At 47.7% G+C, this 25,369-nt stretch overlaps 1 protein-coding gene and 1 long non-coding RNA gene across 6 annotated transcripts in view; one reads left to right on the top strand and one right to left on the bottom strand.

Moving 5' to 3' along the window:
- RFX2 (regulatory factor X2) overlaps positions 1 to 25,369 on the bottom strand; it is a 90,650-nt gene that overhangs the window by 59,713 nt on the left and 5,568 nt on the right. The gene's annotated exons all lie outside the window — the stretch shown is intronic.
- LOC138441021 (uncharacterized) lies at positions 16,716 to 17,837 on the top strand. Its single transcript, XR_011257203.1, has 2 exons — positions 16,716 to 16,961; positions 17,318 to 17,837. It is a non-coding gene; the product is annotated as an uncharacterized lncRNA (long non-coding RNA).

The following is a 25,369-nucleotide window of genomic DNA, read 5'->3' as shown; positions in this document are numbered from 1 at the left end:
GACTGAATGGGGAGCACGTGACTCCAGCCACAAGGGTCAACATTTCAGATGATCAAAGCAAACGACACTAAGAGACTGGTGCATAACTAAAGCTCTTGCTTGGGACCTGGCCCGTGGTACACAGAATCTTTGTCTTAAAACAGCGTCCAGGAGTCGCTCCTAGGATAGACGGATGCATGTCCTTGAGAAGGGAAGGTAGATTCCCATGTTGTTAAGACTCTGAACCTGGGCTTCAGGGAGACCAGGAACTCCAGGTCAAACTCTTGGGCCGTTTACCCAGGGCTAAGCAGTGATGTGGAGTGATCATCATGCCCATCTCTAGTTCTGGGGTTGCCAGGGGACAGGGCTCAGTCTGCCTGGACTCCCCATCTGGAGGGAAGCTCTGCCATGCAGCTGTGAGGACCCCAAAGCCCCTGTCCAGAAAGAGGATAGACACAGGCATCCTAGTTGCATTATTCATTGATTCGAACCAAAATCCATTTACTGACTGCTCAGCCTGGGCAGGCATCGCCCAGGAATCAAAGCAGACCAAATTCCCTTCCCTTAGGAGTTTATGTTCTAGTAGGCAATGGGGGGACAGGGGAGAGAGACTGTAAACAAAATGAGCAGATAAATATATACTGCGTCAGGTGGTGACAGATGCCAAGGGCAGACGGAGCAGAGTTGGGGCTGTGGGGTGGGGGGAGAAGGGGCTGCAGCTTTAAAGGGCTGTCACATGCCTTCCTGAAAAGACTCATTACAGAGACGAGGAGCGTGAGGTGCAGAGCCATTCAGGTATTTTCGGGAAAAGCATTCCTTTGAAGGGAACAGCCACTGCAAAGGTCCTGAGGTGGGATCATACTTGCCCAGTGACTAGTGCTGAGGGAACCAGGAGATGAGCAGCAAAGAGCCACACAGACCATCATGTGGGCTCTGGTTTTCACTTTGGGTGAAATCCAAGCGACCAAAGAGTTTCAGCCCAGGAATGGCCTGATTTGACTTGTGTTTTAACCAGGTTCCTCTGGTTACAGGGTTGAGAGTGGGTGAAGAAGAAAGAGGGTAGAGGCAGAGACTGCAGTTAAGAGGTGAATGTGGTCATGCAGGTGAGAGATGATGACGTGGCCCAGGCTGGGTGACAGCAGCAGAGGGGTGCCAGTCAGACTCTGGATAAACACAGGGGGTGGAGTCAGCAGGATCTGCTTACGGGCGGATGCAAAGTGTGGGAGAAAGAAGTCAAGAGTGTCTTAAAGACTTTTTTGCAATTAAAAGGATGAGAATAGGAAAACTGAAACAGAAGCAGGCCTGGGGTGCAGCCAGGAGTCGATTTTTAAAGGTGTGAGGGGTGAGAGGCTCAGACATCTGAGTCGGAATACTGAGAGATTCAGGTGGATACACAAGCAAAGGTTTGAGAGGCAAGAGTAAGCTGGAGTCATCGTGTATAGAGGAGGTGGGCTGGAGCCAGCAGTATACAGATGACATAGGCTGGACCCATGAGTGTATATATGACATAGGCTGGAGCCAGCAGTGTATAGATGATCTATTTTAAGCCACGAGACTGGCTGAGCTCATAAAGGGAGAACAGAGAAGAGACCCAGAGCCAGGCTCTCCATCATTTAGAGATCCTGAAAGAGAAGGACTCCAACAAAAGGGCCTGAAAAGAGGAGGACATAGAAGTACGAGCAAGTGGTATCCTGAGCACCAAGGAGGGGGAAATGACCACTGGACTCAGGGAGGCAAAGGTCACTGCGACTCTGACAGAGCAGTTTCAGGGGAGTGGTGTGGCCAAAAGGCACAGGGATTGGGCCAGGTTCAGGAGAGACCAACAGTTATGGAACCAGAGAACCAGGAACAGACAAGATTTGTCAGGAATCTCTACTGGAAAGAGGAAGAGAGGGACGGTGTGGCAGCTGAGAGAGGGTTTCTGTAAATGGAAGAAGCAACAGCAGGTGTGTGTCATGACGGGCAGGATCAAACAAGAGGGACTGACTTGGGAGGGGGGTGAGGATTGCTGGCGGCTTGTCCATGTACAGATGGGACAGGAACAGAAGTCCTGCAGGAAAGAGGAGGGGCTGGCCAGGGATAGGTGCATGGATGTCTGTCCACCAGCCCAGGATGGAAGGCAGAGCCTTGGCCCAGATGCAGGTGTCACCAAGTCATAGATGGGTTACCCCAAACCCGAAAGTCCCTCCTGGGATCTCCCAGTCTCCAATCCCATTCCTCAGCCACAGGATCCACTTGTTATGATTCCAGGGCCCTCGGGAGTCTACTTGGGGTTGGGGGGAGCTGGGCATCACACACAACCACTCATCAGGTCTCCAGACTCACAGCAGAGCCTCCAGTAGCCCCCAGGCTTGGGAGCTGACTGTAGCTGGGAAGGAGCCCTCAGGCTGCCTCTCTGACCCCACCGCTCCATGTGACTTTGGAAGGAGGCAGGGCCTGGGGGAGGTGCTTAGGTCATGAGGGTGGAGCCCTCATGAATGGGATTAGTGCCCTTATAAAGGAGACCCCAGTGATCCAGCTCACCCCTTCTATGCCATGTAAGGACACAGTGAGAAGGTTGTGACTCAGAGAAGGCCCTCATTGATCACACTGGTGCCCCGAACTCAGACTTCCAGCTTCCAGAACTGTGAGCAATGAATTTCTGTTGTTTATAAGCCTCCCAGTCTGTGGTATTCTCTGAAACAGCAGCTTGAATGGGCCAAGTTAGGCCAAGAGCTGTCCCCTAACCCCATGGCTCCCCATCAACAGTCTAATAGAAGCCCTGTCCTCCATGTAGACACACGATCTGCCCTTTTTATTGGTCTTTATGGTGACTAGAAACCTCTTTGGAAATCCATCAACATGTCTGATCTTTTCATGTCCAAGTAGTACCAGAAATTCATTTCTAGACATAGATTTTTCTTGCCAGGTCAACATTCAAACCCACAACCATAAATAGGAAGCTCTAGGGTCGCACAGAAAAATAAAAGCGTATATCTTCCTAAGTCATGTTTGAACTATGTGAGATTACTGAGAAATTTAATGCAAGATAAGCGAGCGAGGCCAAGAATCTTGCTGTGAGGATTTCAAGAGCAGAGCTCTGTGGCTCTGGGTAATGTGTGGATGCGGGCCAGCTCCCAGAGTCCCGCCTGTTTTAGGGAGGGGAGGACCCTCCATGGCTTGGAAGTAGTCTCAGGTCTCTGGGCTACAGCTTTATCTCGACTGGCCTAGGACCAAAAATCTGGTCTGAGATCCCTTCCACAGCACCCAGGGAGGTCTCAAGAAATGAAAATAAAGCGACAAAGGCAAAATCAGGAATATTGATCTCATCCATCAGCTCCTCTCTCCCTATCACAAACCCCCATCCAAACTTACATGGACAAAAGGACCTTCTATTCATGGCCCCATGCAAGTTTCAACCCCAGAGCCAAACCTCAGGGTGCTCTGACAAAATGGAGCAAAACAAGGTTCTGTGGTCATTGTTGTTAAATCCATTATTCTAATTAAACCCAAGGAGAGAAATCATGGAAGTATTTTACATTTTTAGCCTTAGTAAGACTAATTAAGGGCTTCCCTGGTGACTCAACAATAATCAGCCTGCAATGCAGGAGACGTGGGCTCAATCTCTGGGTTGGGAAGATCCCCTTGAGAAGAAAATGGCAACCTACTCCAGTATTCTTGCCTGGGAAATCCCATGGGCAGAGGACTGTGGGGGGCTACAGTCCGTGGGGTTGCAGAGAGTGGACACGACTTAGCAACTAAACAACAAAAAGCCTAATTAATGCCAAGAAGATACACTCAAACTGATTCCATTTTAGAAAGGTATTTTCATCCAAAGTTTGGGGGAGGGGAATGTTAGTTTCAAAACTGAAAAAAGCACCAGAAGACCCTGAAAGTGTTTTCAAGGACATTCCTGTTATTATACATCAAGATTTGATATGAGTCTTCATTTTTCTCAGCAAACAGTTTCTACAGGTGCAGGGTAGGGAAGGACCAGGAGCGGGAAACCAGCAATAGCCCTCAGGGCCCCTGACAAATGCCCAGCTCTGCCTGGTTCTGTTTCTGGTGTCTCCATTCCCAGCCCCATGTTAAGTCAGCTTCTGAAGCAGAGTGAAAGATAATTGGGGGGAGAAATGAAATAAAATGTTCTAGCTCTGCTTGAGAGGTGAAAAGAGAAGCAGATGAGGAAACTTAGCTCAAGTACTGGCAGGCCAGCCTCCCCATCTTCCTTCCCTCTTTTCTCTCACTCAAAATGCTTCCTTGGGAAAAAAGCTGCCTCTCGAACCCTCCCACGTCCCAGCACTGGTCCCAGCTCCTCTTGCTTCTAGAAGTCCCTGTGGCTTGACCACTGTGACATTTGAAAAACATTTACCACTACTTTGGCATATATATATTTTAAGATAAATATTTGAAAGATTTCTGTCCAAGTAGAATTGGAAATGATTTGAATAAGGAAAAAAGTAAGGTTGAACTGAAAGGAACAAAAAAAGCCCTCTAATGCTTACTGTGGGCTGGAATCACGAAGACACAACTGCATCTTTGTGTAAGTGAAATCCTCTTTTTCAGGACACAAATGTGGTGCTGAAGGTTAGATTAACTGTGGATGGCTGAGCTCAGTAATTTGGACTGAACGCTCCTCTTTGGGGACCTCAGCATCTCCCTGGCCTGCTGCTCAGTCCTGCTGATTCAGAGAGCATCCCTGAGGATGTGGGACACCGAGAGAAACCCACCCGCTTTCTGATTCTCTAGTAAACAGCAAGTGTGCTTCACCCCTACACGTGAATGACCACGGACAAGCACACAAGGACCACCTAACGACCTCTAGGCAGGCCTTCCCCGGGGGGCAGGGGCTCTGTGCAGTGCCCTGGTCAGGCCAACTCTCAGGAAGATAGAAGACGGGTGAGGGGTGGCCCCGTGCGAAGTGACCAAGGGGACAGATGTGGAATGGGCGGGGTCTTTAGCAGGGATAACACAGAAATTGCCATCATTCATATAGCCGAGAGAGTTCTAAAGCATTAACAGTTTTTTTTACAAGGCTTACACCTTATAAAAGTTACAAAGTATATCTATTTTAAATTAAGCACCCAATCCAACTATAATGCAAAAAGTTGCTTGGTAAGTTTGGTACAGTTCCTGCTAATTGAAAAATAGAGCATCTGTCCATTAGGGTCAGAGGTGGAGCCGGTGGAATCCTGATTGTACCCACAGTGGACGAGGGAGAAATTGTCCTGGACATCTGAACCGCCCCCTCCACCTGACACACAGCACCAGCAAAGTATCCCGCCCCCAGGGTACAATGCGATGGCTGAGAGCAGGTACTCGGATCTGAATCCTGGACTCTCCGTTTACTGGCTGGGCAACGACCTTCAGCCAGTGACTTAAACGCTTCTGAGTTTCCATTTCTTTCTCTGTAAACAGAGAAAACAAATTCTGTCTGCTTTGGCTGGTTGTTTCATTCAATAAAATGAAGGCTACAAAGATGGCCCAGCTCACAGTAGATGTTCAGTGGCTGTTAATTAGTGTTAAGTCACTCCATTCGAAGGCAACCAAGATCAGCGGCTAATGTTCACCTATTTAAATACCTGCAACCCCCAAAGCAGTTATGCACTTTGCTGTTTGCAATTTCAAAGCAGATGCGCCAGATTAGCCCTTCAGGGAGCGCCTTGTGCTCTGTGCTGTAACGCATTCCAGGGCATACTTGTGGGGTTCGTCATTTTGGCCCAAGACTTTGTATTTGTTTCTCTCCCAGCATCATGCCAAACGTGGCAGCTTTCCTTCCAAGTGAACCCTGCCGTACTGCTGTTATGAAGATGACACGGGATCACAGTCCCTTTCCTTTCTCAGAACCATGTCCTTGCCTGAGACTCAAAGCAGTACATCATCCTTTTGGGGGAGTTTAATACCCCATAAGGAGATCCTTTGTGCATTGCCTTCTTTGCCACAAGTTCCTAGGGTTTGCAATGAAACAAAGTGAAAGAGAAGTCGCTCAGTCGTGTCCGACTCTTTGCGACCCATGGACTGTAGCCCACCAGGCTCCTTCGTCCATGGGATTCTCCAGGCAAGAATACTGGAGTGGGTTGCCATTTCCTTCTCCAGGAGATCTTCCAGACTCAGGGATCGAACCCAGGTCTCCCACATTGCAGGCAGATGCTTTAACCTCTGCACCACCAGGGAAGTAATGAAACAAGGTTAGGGCTAATTCAAAGACAGGTAGTATCCCCCTGAGCATGTGCCAGGAGCGAAGCAGAATCAGGCAGCCTGGGTGGTGGAGAGGAGGGGTGGTTCTCACCCGGAAGCAGGGTTTGCCTCTGCAGAAAGTGACCTCCGAGCATCTCTCGAGACCAAGGATATGTGTGAGCCTGAACCACCAGAGAATGAAGAGCTAGCCAGAGTGGTGTCTCTTCCCCACCTCTCAGAAATTATCTTACAGAAGCACACGTGTTCTGAAAGGTACACAGACACTGTTCACCAATGTGCACAACAGCATGGCTCCTCATAGCCTCAGTTGTCTGTCAGCTGATTCAACAAAACGGGTTCCATCCATGGCTGGAATATTATTCAGCCACGAAGAGGTGACAGGCATGGACACTCACTGCAACACAGATGGGCCTCAAAAGCATGATGCTCACCAAGAGAGGACAGACGCGAAAGGCTGGATAGTGTGTGATTATGCTGATGAGAAATGTCCAGAACAGGCAATCCACAGAAACAGAGAGTGGTTGAGTGGTTGTCAGGGGCTAGAGAGAAGGAGGGTTGGGGAGTGACTGTTAACAGGCATGGGGTTTCTTTTTGGCATGATGGAACGTTCTGGAGTTAGTGGTGATGGCTCCATTCCCTGGATATACAAAAATCCACTGAACTGCACACTCTAAATGGGCCAAAGTGATGGTACATGAAATTTATCTCATTAAAGTTGTTTAAAAAAAAAAAAGGAATATGGGCAACATTCTGGGTGGCATTATTTGAAGTCACAAAACACTGCAACTAACTCAAATGTCCATCATTTAGGGAAATCATCCAATAAATTATGGTACATCCTTGCTGTAATACCAGGATGTCATTGAAAAGAATGAGGTACTTTCTCCAAGAAAGATCTCCAAGATCTACGGTGCCTTGGCAGAAGATTTTCAAATATATAAGAAAGAATCTATGTTAAAAAAATTTAGCTATCAGGACTTTCCTGGTGGTCCAGGGGCTAAGACTCCGAGCTCCCAATGCAGGGGGCCCGGGTTCCATCCCTGGTCAGGGAACAAGATTCCACATACTGCAACTACTAAAGAGCCCACAAGCCTCAGCATAAGACCTGGTGCAGCCACACATATATATAAAATGCAGATATATATGCTATAAGGGTTTCCCAGGTGGTGCAGTGGTAAAGAATCTACCTGCCAGTGCAGGAGATCAGAGAGACTCGGGTTTGATCCCTGGGTGGGGACGATCCCCTGGAGGAGGAAACGGCAATCCACTCCGGTGTTCTTGTCTGGAAAATTCCCCGGACAGAGGAGCCTGGCAGGCTACAGTCTTTGGGGCTGCGAAAAGGTTGGACCTGACTGAGCACACATACGAGATATACGCTATAAAACAGGTAAATCTATTTAGGAGGTCAGGAAGGACACACATGCTGTTAACAACGCTTATGTCGCCAGAGGTGAGCGAGTCAGGAGGACGAGAGAGAAACTTACATTTATTAACGACTTCTACAGATGACAGCCCTTTATAGGTTTTTTAAAAATTGTATGTAGGGTTGTTTGTATTACTTGGAAGTGAAAGTCGCTCAGTCTTGTCCAACTCTTCGCGACCTTTGGAATTCTCCAGGCCAGAATACTGGAGTGGGTAACCTTCCCCTTCTCCAGGAGATCTTCCCAACCCAGGGATCGAACCCAGGTCTCCTGCATTGCAGGAGGATTCTTTACTAGCTGAGCTATCAGGGAATCCCCGTTTGTATTACTTATGTATCATTTAAAAAATGGTGATACATTTGTAAGCACTTGAAGGCAAGTCAGTTCTTGCAAATGTGCAGGCTGTACCTAAAGCATGCTGTTTCAGCAGGGAATACCCGTACTGTTCAACCTACTTGGTCTACAGTACACTGCCACTCTCATGACCGGAGTCTTTAATATTGATATTAATTTGACACTGAACATTAAAAGAAACCGTACTGAATAAAGCGACTCACATTTACACGATGTGAGTGCATTCACACGATGGAATACGACTCTGGTAAAAAGAACAAACTCCTGCAACACCCATCAGCCTGCTGAGTCTCAGATGCATCAAGTGAGTGAGGGAAGCCAGTCTCAAAAGCTGCATGCTGGGCTTCCCTGGTGAGTCAGTGGTGAATAGTCTGCCTGCCAAAGCAGGGGACACCAGTTCCATCCCTGATCTGGGAAGATCCCACGTGCCTCGGAGCAGCTAAGCCCATGCATCACAACCATTGAGCTTGTGCTCTAAAGCCCAGGAGCCGCAACTACTGAGCCCGAGTACCCTAGAGCCTGTGTTCTGCAACCAGAGAAGCCCCCGTAATGAGAAGCCTGTGCCCCCCAACTAGAGAGTAGCCCCCTTTCACCACAACTAGAGAAAAGCCTGCACAGCAGTGAAGACCTGGTACAGCCAAAAATAAATAAAATTATTTTTTTTAAGTGGTTAAAATGGCAGTTTTTGAAAGAAAAGGTAAAGGTACATGCCGTGCACCTCCACTTAAATGAGGTTGTGGAGGTGAAACCGCAGGTTGGGGACAGAGCAGGGTGGCCAGGGGATGGTGGCGGGGGGCGGGCGGTTGAGTGTCTGACTGTAGATGGGCAGCTCAAGAGAACGTACTGGGGTGTTGGAACTGCTCTCTGCCCTCTGGGTGGGTGGTGGTTGCAAGAATCTGGGAGTGTGTGTATGTAACTGTCCACTACTAATGAACCAAAGGAACAGCATGAATTTGCTAAGTGCAGGCACTACTCTAGGCTCTGAGGTGATGACAGCCCAGCTTGGGGCACCAACATCCTTGGGCAGGGGAGTCAGACAAGAAACCAGTCACCAGCAACACAAGGTGACTCCAGAGATCTGACGGGGGACAGTCAGGGGTCCTGGGGGAGAAGGGGGCCTTGACAGGCCAGTTAGGGGTACCATGGAGGGTGGCACTGACCCGAGAGTAGGCCAGACCTGCAGGGAGGTGGGAGTGAGCACGCCCAGCACCAGGAGTCACGGGTGCAAAGGCCTTTCAGTAGAGGAGGGCAGGGGGCTTACAGACTCCAGCAGAGACTCCATGGGCACAGCCAAAAGTCAGGATATTATTCTAGCTTGTGAGGGAAGCCCCAGGGGTGGGGGTGTGTGGTACACTATCATCTCACTTATATTCTTAGAGGATTCCCTTGTAGCTCAGCTGGTACAGGAGCTCCCTGTAGCTCCTGCAATGCAGGAGACCTGGGTTCAATCCCTGGGTTCGGAAAATCGCCTGGAATAGGGAAAGGCTACCCGCTCCAGTATTCTGGCCTGGAGAATTCAGTCAGACATGACTGAAAGACTTTTACTTTCAACTTTTCATGTTCTTAGAAGAGCCCTCTTTTCAGACCACTGGGATAAAGAGTGAAAGCAGGAGAATTAGGGAGGAGGAAGCTTGTGCGGCACTTTACTGATCATTAATGTTTCATAAGTTCCTAATCGAGCTTCTGAAGACCTAGATATGGAAGATGGACAGGACTTTGCAAAGAAGCCAAGGCACAGTCACCCCAGTGAATGAAGGGTTCACTCACTCAGTATTTAGTCAACACGAAAGCAAATGATGGGGACTTCCCTGGTGATCCGGTGGCTAAGACTTCTTGATCCCAATGCAGGGGCCGGGGTTCAATCTCTGGTCAGGGAACAAGAGTGCATGCTGCAGCTAAGACCCAACATGGCCAAATATATAAATATTGAAACAAAAAAGAAAGTAGTGGCCTCTATTATTTTCATGCAGGTAGATTATCACAGCCCACAAGCGTTGACTTACTGATGAGCTCAGTATTAACTGTCCTTATTGACTTATAAATACCATTATCCAAAAATGAAATATGAGTGTCCATTCATTTTTTTTAAAAAAAGAGCACCCAAGATGGAGGCAATGGACAAAGTGTTGAATTTGTATTTTGGTTATATTAATAGATATTTGCTGTTTGGGATCAACAGAATAAATTGATTTCAATCAAGTATTGGCAAACTTTCTATAAAGGGCCGGAACATAAGTGGTTTTGCTTTCATGGGCCCCAAATTCTCTGTTGAGGCTACTCTACTCAGTGACTGTCTCTAGAAAACTGCCCAGGACCTTCCACAAGGAATGAACCTGGGGTAGATGAGAAAAACTGGAGACACTAATCCTGTCTTTAAGATTTTGATATAGTGCTCATCATGGATTTTTCTGGCATTGATTTTGATTTTTTTAAATATGCATTTATATGTATTTATTTGGTTGCATTGGGTCTCAGTTATGGCCAAAGGATCTTCATTGTGGTGCAAGGCCTCCAGAAGTTGGCAGTGTGCAGACTTAGCTGCTCTGTGGCTTGTGGATCTTAGTTCTCCAACCAGGGATTGAACCAGTGTCCCCAGCATTGCAAGGCAGGTTCTTAACCACTGGACTACCAGGGAAATCCCTGATTTTGCTTTTTTTCCAATACTGCATCAAGATAAAATTTGTGTGAGATGTATGGAAAGAGTAACATGGAAACTTGCATTACCATATGTAAAATAGATAACCAAGGGGAATTTGCTGTATGGCTCAGGAAATTGAAACAGGGGCTCTGTATTAACTACTCTAGAGAGGTGGGATGGGGAGGGAGATGCAAGGGAGGTTCAAAAGGGAAGGGATATATGTATACCTACGGCTGATTCATGTTGAGGTTAACAGAAAACAGCAAAATTCTGTAAAGCAATTATCCTTCAATTAAAAAATTAATATTTAAAAAGGATACAATTTGTGTTGATGGCTGGGTTTTCTTTGGCCTTTCCTTACATTTTGTGTCCAAGATGACCGTCTTACTGGCCTCGCCCTACTCCTGACTCTCTTCTAATAATACTTAATTTATGAACATTGAAATTTGCTTTTCATATGTTTTTCACGTGTCACAAAATATTATTCCTTTGATTTCCTTTTCTGAACCACTGGAACATGAAGAAACTATTCTCAGCTTGTGGGACCTGTTGAAAAACAGGTGGCATGCCAGATTGGGCCCCTGCATGGGGCATGCTGTGCTGTTTCCGAGGGTCATTTAAGATTCATGTCTTAAACAACGTAACAAAATTTTAAACGCTTAATTAAAAATTTTTTCATTTTTACTCATCTTCATATTCACATAAAATGATTTTGTGTTAGTCGCTCAGTTGTGTCCAACTCTTTTGTGACCTCACAGGCTGTAGCCCACCAGGCTCCTCTATCCATGGGATTTCCCAGGAAAGAATACTGGAATGGGTTGCCATTTCCTTTTCCCTGGGATCTCCCAGACTCAGGGATCAAACTCGAATCTCCTGTTTGGCAAGCAGATTCTTTATGCCTGAGCTCCCAGGGAAGTCCTAGCATAAAAATACCTGCTATCATACGGGCATTCAAATGACTCTGAACACATCGATTCTACTTTTCTTCCTTTGTGATGTACCTTCTTGCGCCCAGGTTCCCAAGCACAGGGCACCTGCCCAGAATAGCCCAGGAGGCCTGGTGGTTGGTGCAGGAACACCTGTGAGTGGCCAGACTGGCCTTCAGTCTCCCCTCCTCCCCTGCTTTCTCATCTAGGAAGGCCTGTCAACCCAAGAGTATAAACTTCCCAAGTGAGGGTGTGGAAGCGAAATGAGCTAATGCCACGTCACTCAACTTCTCAGGGCCCTCACTAAAGCTGTGACCCTAAGGTTTGGCAGGAGAGCTGGGACTTAACAAGGTCCAAACTATGAAAGAATATGCCTCCTCTAGCGCAACACCGCAAAATGCAAGTGGAGTGCAAGATGCACTATCATTTCTAAATTGTGGTGAATATATATAATACAATTTACCAGCTTAACCATATTTTAAGGGCACAGCTCTGCAGCATTAAGCACGTTCACACTGTTGTGAAACCATCCCCAACATCCATCTCCAGAACTTTCTCAACTTCCCAAACTGAAACTCTGTCCCCATGAAACACTCACTCCCCTCCCCTTTCCCAGCCCCTGGCCCCATCATCTCCTTCCTGTCTCTGTGGATCTGACTCCTCCAGGGACCTCCTATGAGTGGAATCAGACAGTGTGTGTCCTGCTGTGTCTGGCTTCTCTCCCTGAGCATCAAGTCCTCAAGGGTCATCCAGGTTGTAGCAGGTGTCAGAATCTCCTTCTGTTTTAGGTCTGAATAATAGTCCATTGTACAGATGGACTATATTTTATTTATCCATTCATCTTTCAATGGCCTCTTGGGTTACTTCCATCTTTGGGCTACTGTGACTAGTGTTGCTGTGAACACAGGTGTACAAGTATTTGTCCAAGTCTCTAGGTATTTATCCAAAGAGGAACCGCAGGACCTTAAGGTAATTTTCATGTTTAATTTGTTTAGGACCCGCCGTACTGTTTTCCACGGCAGCGGCCCCATTTCTCATTCTGCTGGTTATGCACAAGGTTTCCAACTCCTCTATCCTGTTGCTAATACTTTTTATTTTCTGGGTTTTTTTTTTTCAGTACTAGTCATCCTAATGGTGTGAAGCAGTATCTCATTGTGGTTTTGATTCATATATTTCTAAATGATGAGTAATATTAAGCATCTTTCCATGTGCTTATTAGCCCTTTAAATATCAGCTTTAGAAAAATGTTTATTCAGATATTTGTCTATTTCTTGTCTTTCTTTCCTTTTTTTGGCCACCCCAAACGGCAGACAGGATCTTAGATCTCCGGCCAGGTGGCAAACACCACCAGATTCTGCATTGGAAGATGAAGTCTCAACCAATGGACCTCCAGGGAAGTCCCCACATTTTGACTTCTTAAGCATCTGTTCCAACATGAACACAATGGTTCTAGATGCTGGATTTCCCACATGAGCAGTGATTCATTTCAGAAATTACTCTTGGGCGCCATGATTCGGGCACCAAATTCCAGAGCAGGTGTGACCCTCTGAGAGGGACCTGTCCACAGGGGACTGCTACCAGGGCTGAGTGTTGGTGAGCAGGAGATCCGAAGGAAGAAGAACTGGAGCTTCCTGATGGCAGAGGACCTGCCCACTCCATGTGTTGGTCTAAACTCAGCCCGGCTCACCGGGCCTGAAAGATGAGGAGGCTTCTCAGAGAGAACAGCCAGGGTGCTGGGAACAGGGGAAGGCCCAGCCTCATGGACATAGGAAGAAAGGGGACTCGGCCTACAGGATGGGTGTGGCCAGACCAAGACTCTTTAATTACAGCAACCGGGAGAAGATAATACAGTAAATATTATCCCCTTTGTCTTAAAAGAAGTGAAAAATAACGTTAAACAGCGCTGGCACGTCCAAGTGTTCACACACCTCCAAGCCAGCATCATGTTCATACACACTCGATGCTGTACCCAATGCAGGTCAAATATAACCAGAAGAACTAGGCGATCAGCCCTTGGCCAACTTTTCCTGTAAAAGGCCCCACAGTGAATGTTTTAGGGTTAGATGCTCATTTCGGAGACTACTCAGCCCCTCCAATGTAGGGCGGAAGCTGCCACAGTTGATACGTACATGGATGAGTGTGGCCGTGTACCGATAAAACTTCACTTATGGCCCCTGGAATGTCAATTTCATGGAATTTCATGTGTTTCTAAACTATTGTTAATTTTGTTTTTTCCTACTGCTTTAAAATGCAAAATAATAATAATAATAATCATTCTTATCTCTAAGGGAGAGCCTAAAACAATTGAGGGTAGATAAATGGACAGGTGTCCAACAGGCCATGTCATGTCTAATTGCGTGTTGGTGTGGAAATGTGAGCATTCAGAGACCAAGGACATTTGGAGGGTGATTGCCCACATCCCTGCCCAGTTTCCCTCCTCAAGCAAGAGGATGCAGGCTGTCAGGAAGTCTCTGAAAAGGACGTGCCCACAAGCCAGAGCAGGAGTTGGGTCACAAGGAAGCGAGAGGACAGCCCTCTTGCCCTGTGGCTTCTGACCCTCACTCCCCTCCACCACCCCCTCCACATAGCTCTGATGCGCATCTCCCCCATCTTTATGATTCAGGTCTTTGCGCATTTCACAAAGGAAAAGAATTTGTGGATGCAAGAAAATTGTAGAAGCTCACACTTTTGAGGTGACATTTCTCCAAAGGAGGTATACAAATGGGCAAGGAAAAGATTGTGCTCAAACATCACCAGTCATTTGGAAAACGAAATTGAAAACCACAAGATACTGCTTCACACCTACTAGGTTGGCTATAATAAAAACAAGGGAAAAGAAGACCGTGTCGGCGAGGACGAGGAGAAATTGGAGCCCTCCTACGCTGCTGGCGGGGACGGAAAATGGCGTGGCTGCTGTGGAAAACATTTGGCACCTCCTTTAGAAGTTGGTCACCATATGACCCAGCAACTCCACTCCTAGGTAGTCACCCAGGAGAGATGGAAATCGATGTTTACGCACAAACTTGTCCACAAACATTCACGGCAGCATCACTTGGAATAACCCCAAGGTAGAAATAATCCAAATGTCCATCACCGGATGAACAGATAAACAAATTGTGGTCCATGCATACAATGGAATAAAATTCAGCCATAAAAGGGAAGGAAGCACTGACACTTGCTACAATGTCCATGAACTTCGGCACACGATGCTCAGTGGAAGAAGTCAGTCGCAAACGGCCTCTGATTATAGGATGCCACTATAGGAAACATCCAGAACAGGCCAATCCACGGAGACAGGAGCTAGGTTAGCAGTTACCAGGGGTTGGGGGAGGGGGAATGCGGAGGGGCTCATAACAGGCACAGGGTTTGTTTTGGGGGCGATGAAACACTTCCAGAATTAGATAGGGATGGATACAGAACACTGTAAATATCCTAAAAATCACTGCATTGTACCTTAACATGGTAAATTTTATTTTATGTGAATTTTATCTCAATTAAAAGAAAATGACCCAGCAGGTATGGGCAGATGCCAGACAAGTAGCAAAAAAGACGTTCTATAAACGAATTTGTTCCCATATTTTTTTATTTTTAGTTTTTTGGCTGCTCCAGAGCATGCAGGATCTTAGTTCACTGACCAGGGATTAAACCCGGGCCCTGGGCATTGGGAGTGTGGAGTCTTAATCACTGGACTCCCAGGGAAGTCCCTGTCCCTTTGTTCTTTACCTGGAAAGAAGTGAAATACAGCACTGCTCCCAACCATGAGGAAGTTAGGCCTGAGAGCTGACTCAGTTGGAATTCTTTGTACCATTTTCAGAAGTAAACTTGGTTAAGGGACAAAAATCCTTCTCACACACTATTCCTAAGAGACCTTCTGTTTGAAAACCTCAGTGACGTGGGGGAAGGTGTAAGAAAGCCTGCTTTTAAAACGCCACAATGTTTGGTCAGATGTGTCCCGTAAACATAACCAATTTCGGGAATGAGGGAGGAGGGGATAGCTAGGGGCGGGCTTCCCACCATCAGGACTTTGAAAGGAGAATATGTCCTAGTTTGAGAATTGAGAGAAATGAAGACTTCCTGCTCTGTACCCCTCCTTCCAAGTGAACCTCACCACTGGAGGATAAAGAAGCAAGCAGTTTCTAGAAGATTTCATATTCATGAAACACTAATAAAGGAAAATCAAATTAGGTGTCTCAGAAGTCTTCAAGGATGTTAAAAAGAAACATATGATCTGTTACATTTAAAGTGGGGGGACAGCTTTGATTAGGGGTGGATAACTTTATTCCACTTGGTCTGGATCCTGGTTTTGTGTCATTTGTGTAGAGTCACAGTGTAAACTCTATGAGAAGTCAGATGACATGGAGAGACAGGTTGGAGAGCAACATCTAGAGGCTGCACGAGAAACGGGGTCCCCACTTGGGAGGAGACACCCCAGCAGGAGTGGGCCCCCACTTGGCACTGGAGGACGATGACCCCGAGGGACCAGTCATCTGGTTTCACCACAGCTGAGCAAATGCTCTGATGGGGATTCGAGGCAACAGCTGGAAACCACGTACCAACAGGGAACTGGAAGGGATGGGAGTGGGGAAGCGCTGCTGCCACGCAAGCCTCGGCTCAGAGTCAAGGCAACAAGCGTGAACTTGTGTCGGCACAAACCTGCCGAATGGCTGGGCCTCCCCCAGAGGCACAGGCGGCGCAGCGGGCGGTGATGGACGGGGCTGAGTCAGCTGCACGTGGGCTGTGAAATGGGCTGGTCCAGGGAGAGGGGGTGAGGAGCCCCAGAATCTTTGAAATCCCAGGCAGATCTAAGGGGGGCGATCACTGTGCATTTTCCTGGTGGTCAGGCAGGGACACACAAGTTCACCCGATTGTCCAAAGTTCTGTGACCTGCTATGCTGTGAATGAGACCGGAAGTTAAGGGTAAAGGACAAGCAGATTGTGAAGGAGTGTGAGGGTGCTGGGGCCGGGGTGGGAGAAGAGGGCATAAGTTTCAGGCAAGGACATGGTTGGAAGTGACCACTGCTGCAAGACTGGAGTAAGAACATGAGATCAAGCTAATGCAAAAGAAAGGAAGTTCCCTCCCACCCAGCGATTCCCCTTCTGGGAATCTGCAAACATCTCACCAAATGCATAAATATATTTGGATGAGGACATTCACTGCAACGTTGCTGATGAAAGTGAAAAAGTATGAATGAAATGCCCCTAATAAGGAGCTAAGTAAGTGCCTCAGGACACATCTGTACAGAGGAAGCTCAGACAGTCAGCATAGAGAGACGCAGCAGACACACAGTGCGACAAGGAAAGACACAGACTGAATATCAGATGAGAAGAGCATGCGCAGAAAAGTGAGCATCCCATGCCTACGAAAAAGGAAGGGACACTGACACACGCCGCAGCACGGACGAACCTGGAAAACGTGGCGGTGAGAGAAGGCAGCGCAGCAGGCCAGACAGGAAACGCGCGGCACAGGCAAGTCCACTGAGTCAGAGTGGAGTAATGGCTGCCAGAGGCTGCGGGAGGGTCAGGGGGTTTCTTTTGGGGGTGATGGAATGTTCTAGAAATAGCAGTGATGACTGTATAATCCCGTGAGGATACTAAAAGCCGTGAAATTGTACACTTTACATAGGGGTGAATTTTTTATCAGTTACATTTCGATGAAAGAATAAGAAAGTATCAGTGAGGATGTTTTATCTGTGTACAAAATTGGAAAGCAACCGCACTGAACTTTACCATTGGTGGGAAGGGCAGGAGGAGAGAAGAGGGGGAAGCCAGAGGCTCTCTTTCTCTTCTTTATTTTTTAAAACGAGTTGGATTTTTTTCTACAGTGAAAAGATATGACTTCGGCTCTGTAATGGAAGAGGGGAAGTAAACAGACTTCCAGGAACTGCCCACAAGGATCCCAAAGTCCCCAGATGGTCCCTCGAGAATTCTGGGATCCAACTGCCCAGCCGCCAGGCGTGGACACCTGTTCACAAAGTTCAACCATGATCACTTTAGAAAATGGCAAACATCTGAGGTGGGGGGACCTGTGCTCCTCAGATCTTGTGAGTGACCTCAAACTGAGAGACTACGAAGGACTGAAGACAGTCAAGAGCTCAAAGACTGGTCGCCTTTTATTATTATTATTATTATCGTTTTAAGTGGTTGTCTTTTAAAAAGAGTTGGGATGGGGACTTCCCTGGTGATCCAGTGGTTAAGATTCTGCCTTCCAATGCAGAGGACGTGTATTAAATCCCTGGTCACAGAACTAAGATCCCACCTGCTGTAGGGCAACCAAGCCCTCGCACCAAAATTAGAGAACCTCGCTCAGCCAATCAATCAATAAAAGACTCAGGATGATCTAAAGGTTGTGCCTGACCTCATTTGACACTTTGACCCACACTGTCCAATATGTCCATGGTGGCCACATATTACTACTGAGTTCTTGAAATGTGGCCCACCTGAACTGAGATGCGAGCTGGGTGTAAACCACACACTGGATTTCAGAGGCTTAGCCCCCCAAGAAGGATATGGACTACCTCAATAAAAATGGTTTCATATAGATGCTGTGGTTAAAACAAAATATTTTGTAGATACTGGGTTAAATAAAAAATATTATTCAAATTAATTTCACCTGTTTTTACTTTTGAGACCATGGCTACTAGAAAATTTTAAGTTACACACAACTTATGTTATGTCTCCATTGGAAAATCATGATCTGGGGGACTCCTAGGGTAAGTCACCCAACTGTGAAATCACAAATCTCTCACGAGGCCCTATGTTACTAGAAAGTAATAAGCGAAATGATTTCAGAGAATGGTCAGATTTTGATCTAGTAAGAGCTAGAGTCAATTCAGGAGAAGGCAATGGCAACCCACTCCAGTACTCTTGCCTGGCAAATCCCATGGGCAGAGGAGCCTGGTAGGCTGCAGTCCATAGGGTCACTAGGAGTCGGACACGACTGAGCGCCTTCACTTTCACTTTTCACTTTCATGCATTGGAGAAGGCAATGGCAACCCACTCCAGTGTTCTTGCCTGGAGAATCCCAGGGACAGGGGAGCCTGATGGGCTGCTGTCTATGGGATTGCACAGAGTCGGACACGACTGAAGCAACTTAGCAGCAGCAGAGTCAATTCAACGAATTATTTGGTGCTCCACAAAGACAGACCTGATCTCTGCCCTCAGGGGTCTTATAATGTGTGTGAGAGAAAAGTGTTAGTAGCTCAGTCATGTCCAACTCTTTGGGACCTCATAGACTGTAGCCCACTAGGCTCCTCTGTTCATGGGACTCTCTGGGCAAGGATACTGGAGTGGGTTGCCATTCCCTCCTCCAGGGGATCTTCCTGACCCAGGGATTGAACCCGTGTCTCCTGCATTGCAGGCAGATTCTTTACCATCTGAGCCACCAGGGAAGAGAGAAAAGGAAACACACAAATAACGCCATCGGAGCCAAAGGTGACAGGTGCTGACTCCAGGTAGAACTTGGGAAGATAAACCCTGGGGCAGGGAACCTGAGACTGTCTCATAATGGACACTGCGGGATAAGCAGGACCTTCCCATGAGGGTGGAGGGGTGAGGGTGGGGTAGATGGGGAGGGTGGGGCAGTTCAAGAGCAAGAACCTTGTGCAGGGAAGTGTGTGTGTCCTGGGGGTGGGGACCAGGAGAAGGGCAGAGAGACTGGGCTGGTGGGGGCTCTCGGGGGAAACAGGCTGTGAATGCACTGGACTCCATCCTTCATCACAAGGCAGAGGCCAGAAAACCATGGCCCATGCCCAAGGCCAACTCCAGTCCAGTTGGCTGCCTGGTTTTGTACAGTCCACAAACCAAGAATGATTTTTACTTAAAAAATTTTTTTTAAATTTATTGTTTACTCTTTGGCTGCATTGAGAGATGTGGGATCTTAGTTCTCCAACCAAGGATCGAACCTGTGTCACCTCTGCAACGGGAGCCCAGAATCTTAACCACTGGACCGTCAGTAAAGTCCCTTTACATTTTTTAATGGTCAAAAAAAAAAAAAAGGGTCAGAGTCAAACTATTTTGTGGCACATGGAAATGATATGAAATTTACATTTCGGCGCCCATAAGTGAAGTTTTATTGGCACTTGGCATCCTTTGCAAACGACCAGAACCACCATAAATAAAATCTGGTTCCAAACAGTGATGAGTGTGGCCCTATCCCACTGCAGAAAGAAGAGTTCTTTCACAAATTTTGAGTGCCATGTCTTGTGGAGGAAATAAATCTAACTGACGTAAGTATGCTTGTTTCAAATCGACTTTTTAATGGAGTGAAATCTTTGAAAAGCTCCAAAGCAAACGAATATGAATCAAGCCATTGCAATTGGCTTGATGTAAAATTAGGCATTTAAACATCCTCCACGGTGTATGGCATGGGCTTCCGTGGTGGCTCAGCAGTGAAGAATCCGCCTGCAACGCGGGAGACACAGGTTCATTCCCTGGGTTGGGAAGATCCCCTGGGGGAGGAAATGGCACCTCACTCCAGTATTCTTGGCTGGAGAATCCCATGGACAGAGGAGCCTGGTGGGCTATAGTCCACAGGGTCGCAAAAGAGTCGGACACAACTTAGCAGTCGCTAAGAACAGCAACAACTGTGTACGTGGCTCCTGGCTTTAGGACCCAGCAGCAACTGGGTGGTAAGACTTCCTGTCTCCAGGAAGAGCCCTGCTTTCTGGAGAAGAACCTTCAATTTCAGCTGGGCCAAAAGGAGAGTCAATTAGCAGCAGGGGTCTTTGATTAAAATTTCTCTGGGGATTTGGTACAAAACAACAACAAAAACACAAACTACATATTGAAGGGGCTGGAATGTTAATCTAAGCTGAATCTAAAACACAGGTTGTTGTTGTTTTTTTAAATATAAAGTTTACTGATTCTCAAATGTGTATAACCATCACTATTATTTAATTCCTGAATATCTTTATCATCCCCAAAGAAACTTTTATATATTACAAGTCACTCCCCATTGCACATCCCCACCCTCAAAACCCCCAGCAACCACTAAGTGACTTTTTGTCTCTGTGGATTTGCTATTCTGGATGGTTCCTATGAATGGAATCATATAATATGTGAGCTTTTTTTTGGCCTGGCCTCTTTCCTTTGGCATAGTGTTTTCAAGAGTCATACAACTCCATGTTGTAGTATTATCAGTATTTCATTTGCTTCACTTGGCAAATAGTAGTCAAGTATGTGGGTACATGACATTTGTGTACCCATTCTTCTACAAATAGATGTTTGGGTCATCTTCACATTTGGCCATTATGAGTAATGTTGTTATGAACACTGTGTACACGTTTTGGTGTAGACATGGTGGGTTTTGGATTGTTTGGGGTACGCACTTGGAATGGAAATGCTGGGCCATATGGTAACTCTATGAGGAACTGCCAAACTGAAAAACACAGAGTTTCGAGGGTTACCAAATCGCAGGCAAGGATTTCGGGATTTTTACTTGCTACTCAACGTAGGCCTGAAGAGCTCTCTGGCTCAAGGGTTTGAGTCACTCATGTGTGAAGTACAAAGACGTGAGGGAAGTGTGGCAGGGACAGCTGTCCCCTGAGGGCTCACACCTGAGGACAGGAAGTGAGATACATAAAGCCACGATGGCACGTTCATGCAGCGTGGGATGCGAAACCTACATACCCTGGTACTTCTGACTGATCGATCCAGGGGTACCTAACTAGGAGCCGGTTCTGCCCCCCCAGGGGGCATTTGCCATGTGCTGGGGACAGAGTTGTCATCAGGATTGGGGGGCTGGAGTGGGCGCTCTGGTCAGCTGGAGGCCAGGGATGCTCTTCAACCTACTACGAGGCCCAGAACGGCCTCCCCACCATCCCACCAAGAACAATCGGGCCCCAAAGTCAATGGTGATGCGTTGGAGAAACTTGGCCTACTCTTCTGCTTTCCCACTTAATTCACCAATGACCATCGCAAGGGTCCCTGGAGAGAGCGCATCAGAGAAGAGGTAAGTTTTCATCAGCAGAAATGACATTTCAAAGAAAGGGGAAACCCAAGTATTAGACCTGTTTTAAGGCATCGCAAGCCCATCAAGAGAAGTCGTGAAAGATGGGTAATGAAGAGAAGCAGGATTGGATGGAGACAAGCCTTGAACGCTGAGCTAAGTGCCACGTGGTTATAACGACTGGGAGGGGCCAGTCCATCTGTTTGGCTACAGAAAGCAGAGAGAATGTGCCCAACCCCTCCTCCTGCCGGAGCCCAGGAGAGCCATGGCGGGGTGGACTGCGAGGGGATGAAGAGGTAGGTAAGACTTGGGAGCCCAAGACACGAAGTCTACATGCAGGATCTGGGAGTGACTCCAAGTGTGCTCACTGCTGCAGAGCTGAGACTACAGAAACCCTCCTTCCAGAACAGGAGGGGAGAGGAAGGTGGGCTCCTGTGGTCATGAGAGCTACAAGACCCGGAGAAGCGAGGCCTTGCAGACCCCACATACTCGAGGGAGGGAGAAGCTTCCCAGTCAGAATCTAGGCGGGGCCGCCACGTCTTACTCCGCCATCCTGCAGTTCGTTCAGCTAGAAAATCGCTCATTGGTGAGTCTCTTCCGGTCCCTGCCGAGTTTCCCCAACGAGCACAGTCCAGTTCCAGTGATAAAGGCTCGGTCAGGCATGGACTAAGGCCAGCGATGAATTTGTTTTTTACAGGGCTTCCAGAAATACCTTCTTCTTGGAAAAAAAAAAAAAAATCTCTATTTGGCTGCTCCAGGTCTTAGCTGCAGAACATAGGTGGGATCTTACTGTGTGCCCCGTGGGATCTAGTTCCCTGACCAGGAATGGAACCTGGGACCCCTTCATTGGGAGCTCAGAGTCTTAGCCCCTGGACCACCAGGGAAGTCTCCAGAAATAACTCCTATTCATGCCTGCCTGTCATTTTAAGAGTTGGCCGTATCACCATGCCTTGATTTACACAATTGAGGAGCTCTGGAATTATACCCACTTCAGTTTTAACTTCCAGTCCAAATGTCAGTGGCAAATGGCTGCTAGCAATTTAAAATTTCTCTATCACCTTCTCCCCTTTGTAACTCCCTACATGATGATGCATGAATACACTTGAGTGTTTGGCTAACTGTAAGTGACTCAGATGTTTCATATTTGGGGTCCATAGCACTGGTTGAACAGGTGGAGACCCTAGGAGCACTAAACACAGAGAAGTCCCCAGGAAGGTGAACTCTTCTAGAAGATGAAGAATTCTTTTAAAAATCCAACACATGCTTCAAGCTCTTTTCGGTGGGTCTGGAATTCCGAAATTTATTTTTTCTCCGGCAGGCTCCATCTGTGCGTATTCTGAGAAGGACAGGCGAGGTAGGGAACCTCTGCGTGGTGTTTTCTTTGGGTGCTTCCTAGACGGGTGGAGCTGGAACACATTTTTGTGGGCTGTTGATTTTTGGGGGAAATTGCTTCCCAGGCCTTACCCTGCAGGTCACCCTTTGGACAGAAATGTATCCTGGAAACATGGCGCTGTCTCCAAAAGATAAACAGTTCACATTTTAAAAATACAAGCATAATTAAGTGTTGCTGCGACTTCAGGAATGGGCTGCTTCTATATCATTAGTGTGATTTCAACAGTTTGCCGAGGAGACAGGCACTTGTAAGCCAAACCTCTTGTCCTTCTCTGGAGACATATCCTTCCCCCTTTTTGCTGGGGAACTGTCCCTGTTGGCTCATCTCTCTGGTTTCTGCCAAATCTCACCCTCTGGTGCTCAGACCTTGAGTTGCTTCCTCCTCTGGCTTCAGAGCTCTTTGCCTGGTTCCCCCTGTGCCTGCTAAACCTCCTCTGTCCAGCATGATTCAAGGAGCCACATGCGAAAGCAGCCCAAGTGTCTGTCGACAGATGAATGGATACACAAATTGTGGTCCATCCACACAGTGGAATATTATTCAGCCCCAAAGATGAAGGAGACACTGACACGGGCTACTCCTTGGATGAACCACGAGGACACAAAGCTCCGTAAGAGAAGCCAGCACAAAGGGACAAATGCTGTCTGATTCCACCCATAGGAGGTCTCTCACGGAGTTAAAGCCATAGAGACAGGAAGTAGATGCTGGGGCCGGGGGCTGCGGGAGGGGGTGGGGAGTCAGTGTTTCATGGGGACCGAGTTTCAGTTTGGGAGATGAGAAAGTTCTGGGGATGGGTGGTGGGGATGGTTGCCCAACAATGTGAATGTGCCTGGTGCCACGGAGCTGTGTGCGTAACATGGGTTAAAATGATAAATTTTATGTCGTTGTGTTTTGCTATCATTTTTTAAACATGCTTTCCTCTGACTCTTGGTTTCCTGCTCTTGGAATTTGGATGGTTCTGCCTCTGGCCTTTTCTTCTCATTGTCTGGCTTCTCCCTGAGTGAGCGCATCCATTTTCACGACTGAAATGACCAATGACGTGCTGACAGCACCCAGATCCTGACCTCCAGCCTGGACTGCCTCCCTCCCCATCTCTGGACCCCAAAATCCAGTAGCCTGGTGGAAAACTGCCTGCTCTCCAGTGGCCCCATGAGTCTCAAGCCAGCCAAGCCCATGCCCATGCCTCAAGTCCTTACCCTTCTCCCCACTAGCATTTCCTGGGACCCCTGACTCACTGAAGTGGCCTGTTCTGCCTGATCCCCAAAGTCAGACTGGACTCCTCCCAGTCCTTTGTCCCACAAGAAGTCACTGGGCCCTCGGAGCCCCCAGAACCCTGCACCTCTGTCTCCCCAAGCATCCCCGGCTGGTGTAGTCGGCCTGGCCCCTGTCACCCCAGGCTTGGACCACACCAGCCATAATTCTCCATCACCAGCCTCCAGAGGCCATGCCTTCCACTCCACCTACCAAAATCCCATTGGATCGCAAAGATCTTCCCCAACAAACCTCTTGTTCTGGCACCAGACAAGTCCCACTCATCTAGTCAGAGGTAGGCAAATTGTCCCTGTAAAAGCCCAGGCAGTAAATACGTTAGGCTTTGAGTTTCACATTCTGTGCCCATTGCAAATAATCTATCCCGCTGTGGCCTCTAAAAGGCAGCCAGAGATTACGTGGGTGGATGAGTGTGGCCGTGCCGCAGCGAGCCTTCACTTCCAGAAACAGACCATGGAGGCCAACACCTGTTCTCCTCTCTCGCCTGGTCTCCTCCATTCCCTGTGTTCAGCTTCCAGAAAACACAGTCGTGCCACAGCTCTCCCCACCTGTCTGCCTGCACTTCAAAGCTCCACTCCAGCCTACCTCCTCCTGGACACCTTTCACGGCCCCTCCAGGTGAGCGCCTGCCTCCTCTGTGTACCTGCTGGACCCTGGAGAGGCCTCTAGCCCATCCTTGTTCTGAAGCCGTCGCCCTCTCCTAGTTGGTCTTAGTCTCTGTAACCTCACAGGATAGTGTTTGACTCAGAGAGTTATGAACAAAGGAATGAATGAATGAATGAGAGATGAAGAAATGGCAAAGGTCTAGAAAGTACGTCTTCCAGTGAACGACTGGACACCAAGGCTCTGACAGCTACGGGAGGAGGTTAAATCTCCCAAGACCTAATTTATACTTAGAATAGCAGCCAGACTGCTCCCTATGGCCCCTGGGGCCCTCTGTGTCTCCTCCTTTTGCTCACCAGTCATTAGCCACACAGCCACGTTTCTCTGCCCTCACCAGGGCCAGGTGAGTCCACCTGCCACAGGACCTTTGCACCTGCTGCCTCCTCAGAAGGCTCTCCCTGTGAACTGCACAGGGCTGCTCCCTCTTATCAGTTCAGTCTCAGCTCAACTATCACCTCCTGAAGAGCTTTCCTGGACACCATACCCCAGTTCTTACACTAAACACACACACACACACACACACACACACACTCTCTCACTCACTCAAAGTAACTGCAGAGATCTTAGTAGAAACAGGCTCACATTATATAACATATCTGGGCTTCAT

Source organism: Ovis canadensis, chromosome 5, assembly GCF_042477335.2.
Source record: "Ovis canadensis isolate MfBH-ARS-UI-01 breed Bighorn chromosome 5, ARS-UI_OviCan_v2, whole genome shotgun sequence".
Classification (NCBI taxonomy): Eukaryota; Metazoa; Chordata; class Mammalia; order Artiodactyla; family Bovidae; genus Ovis; species Ovis canadensis.
Note: the sequence above shows the minus strand (reverse complement) of the source record. Positions and strands in the feature narration are given on the sequence as shown.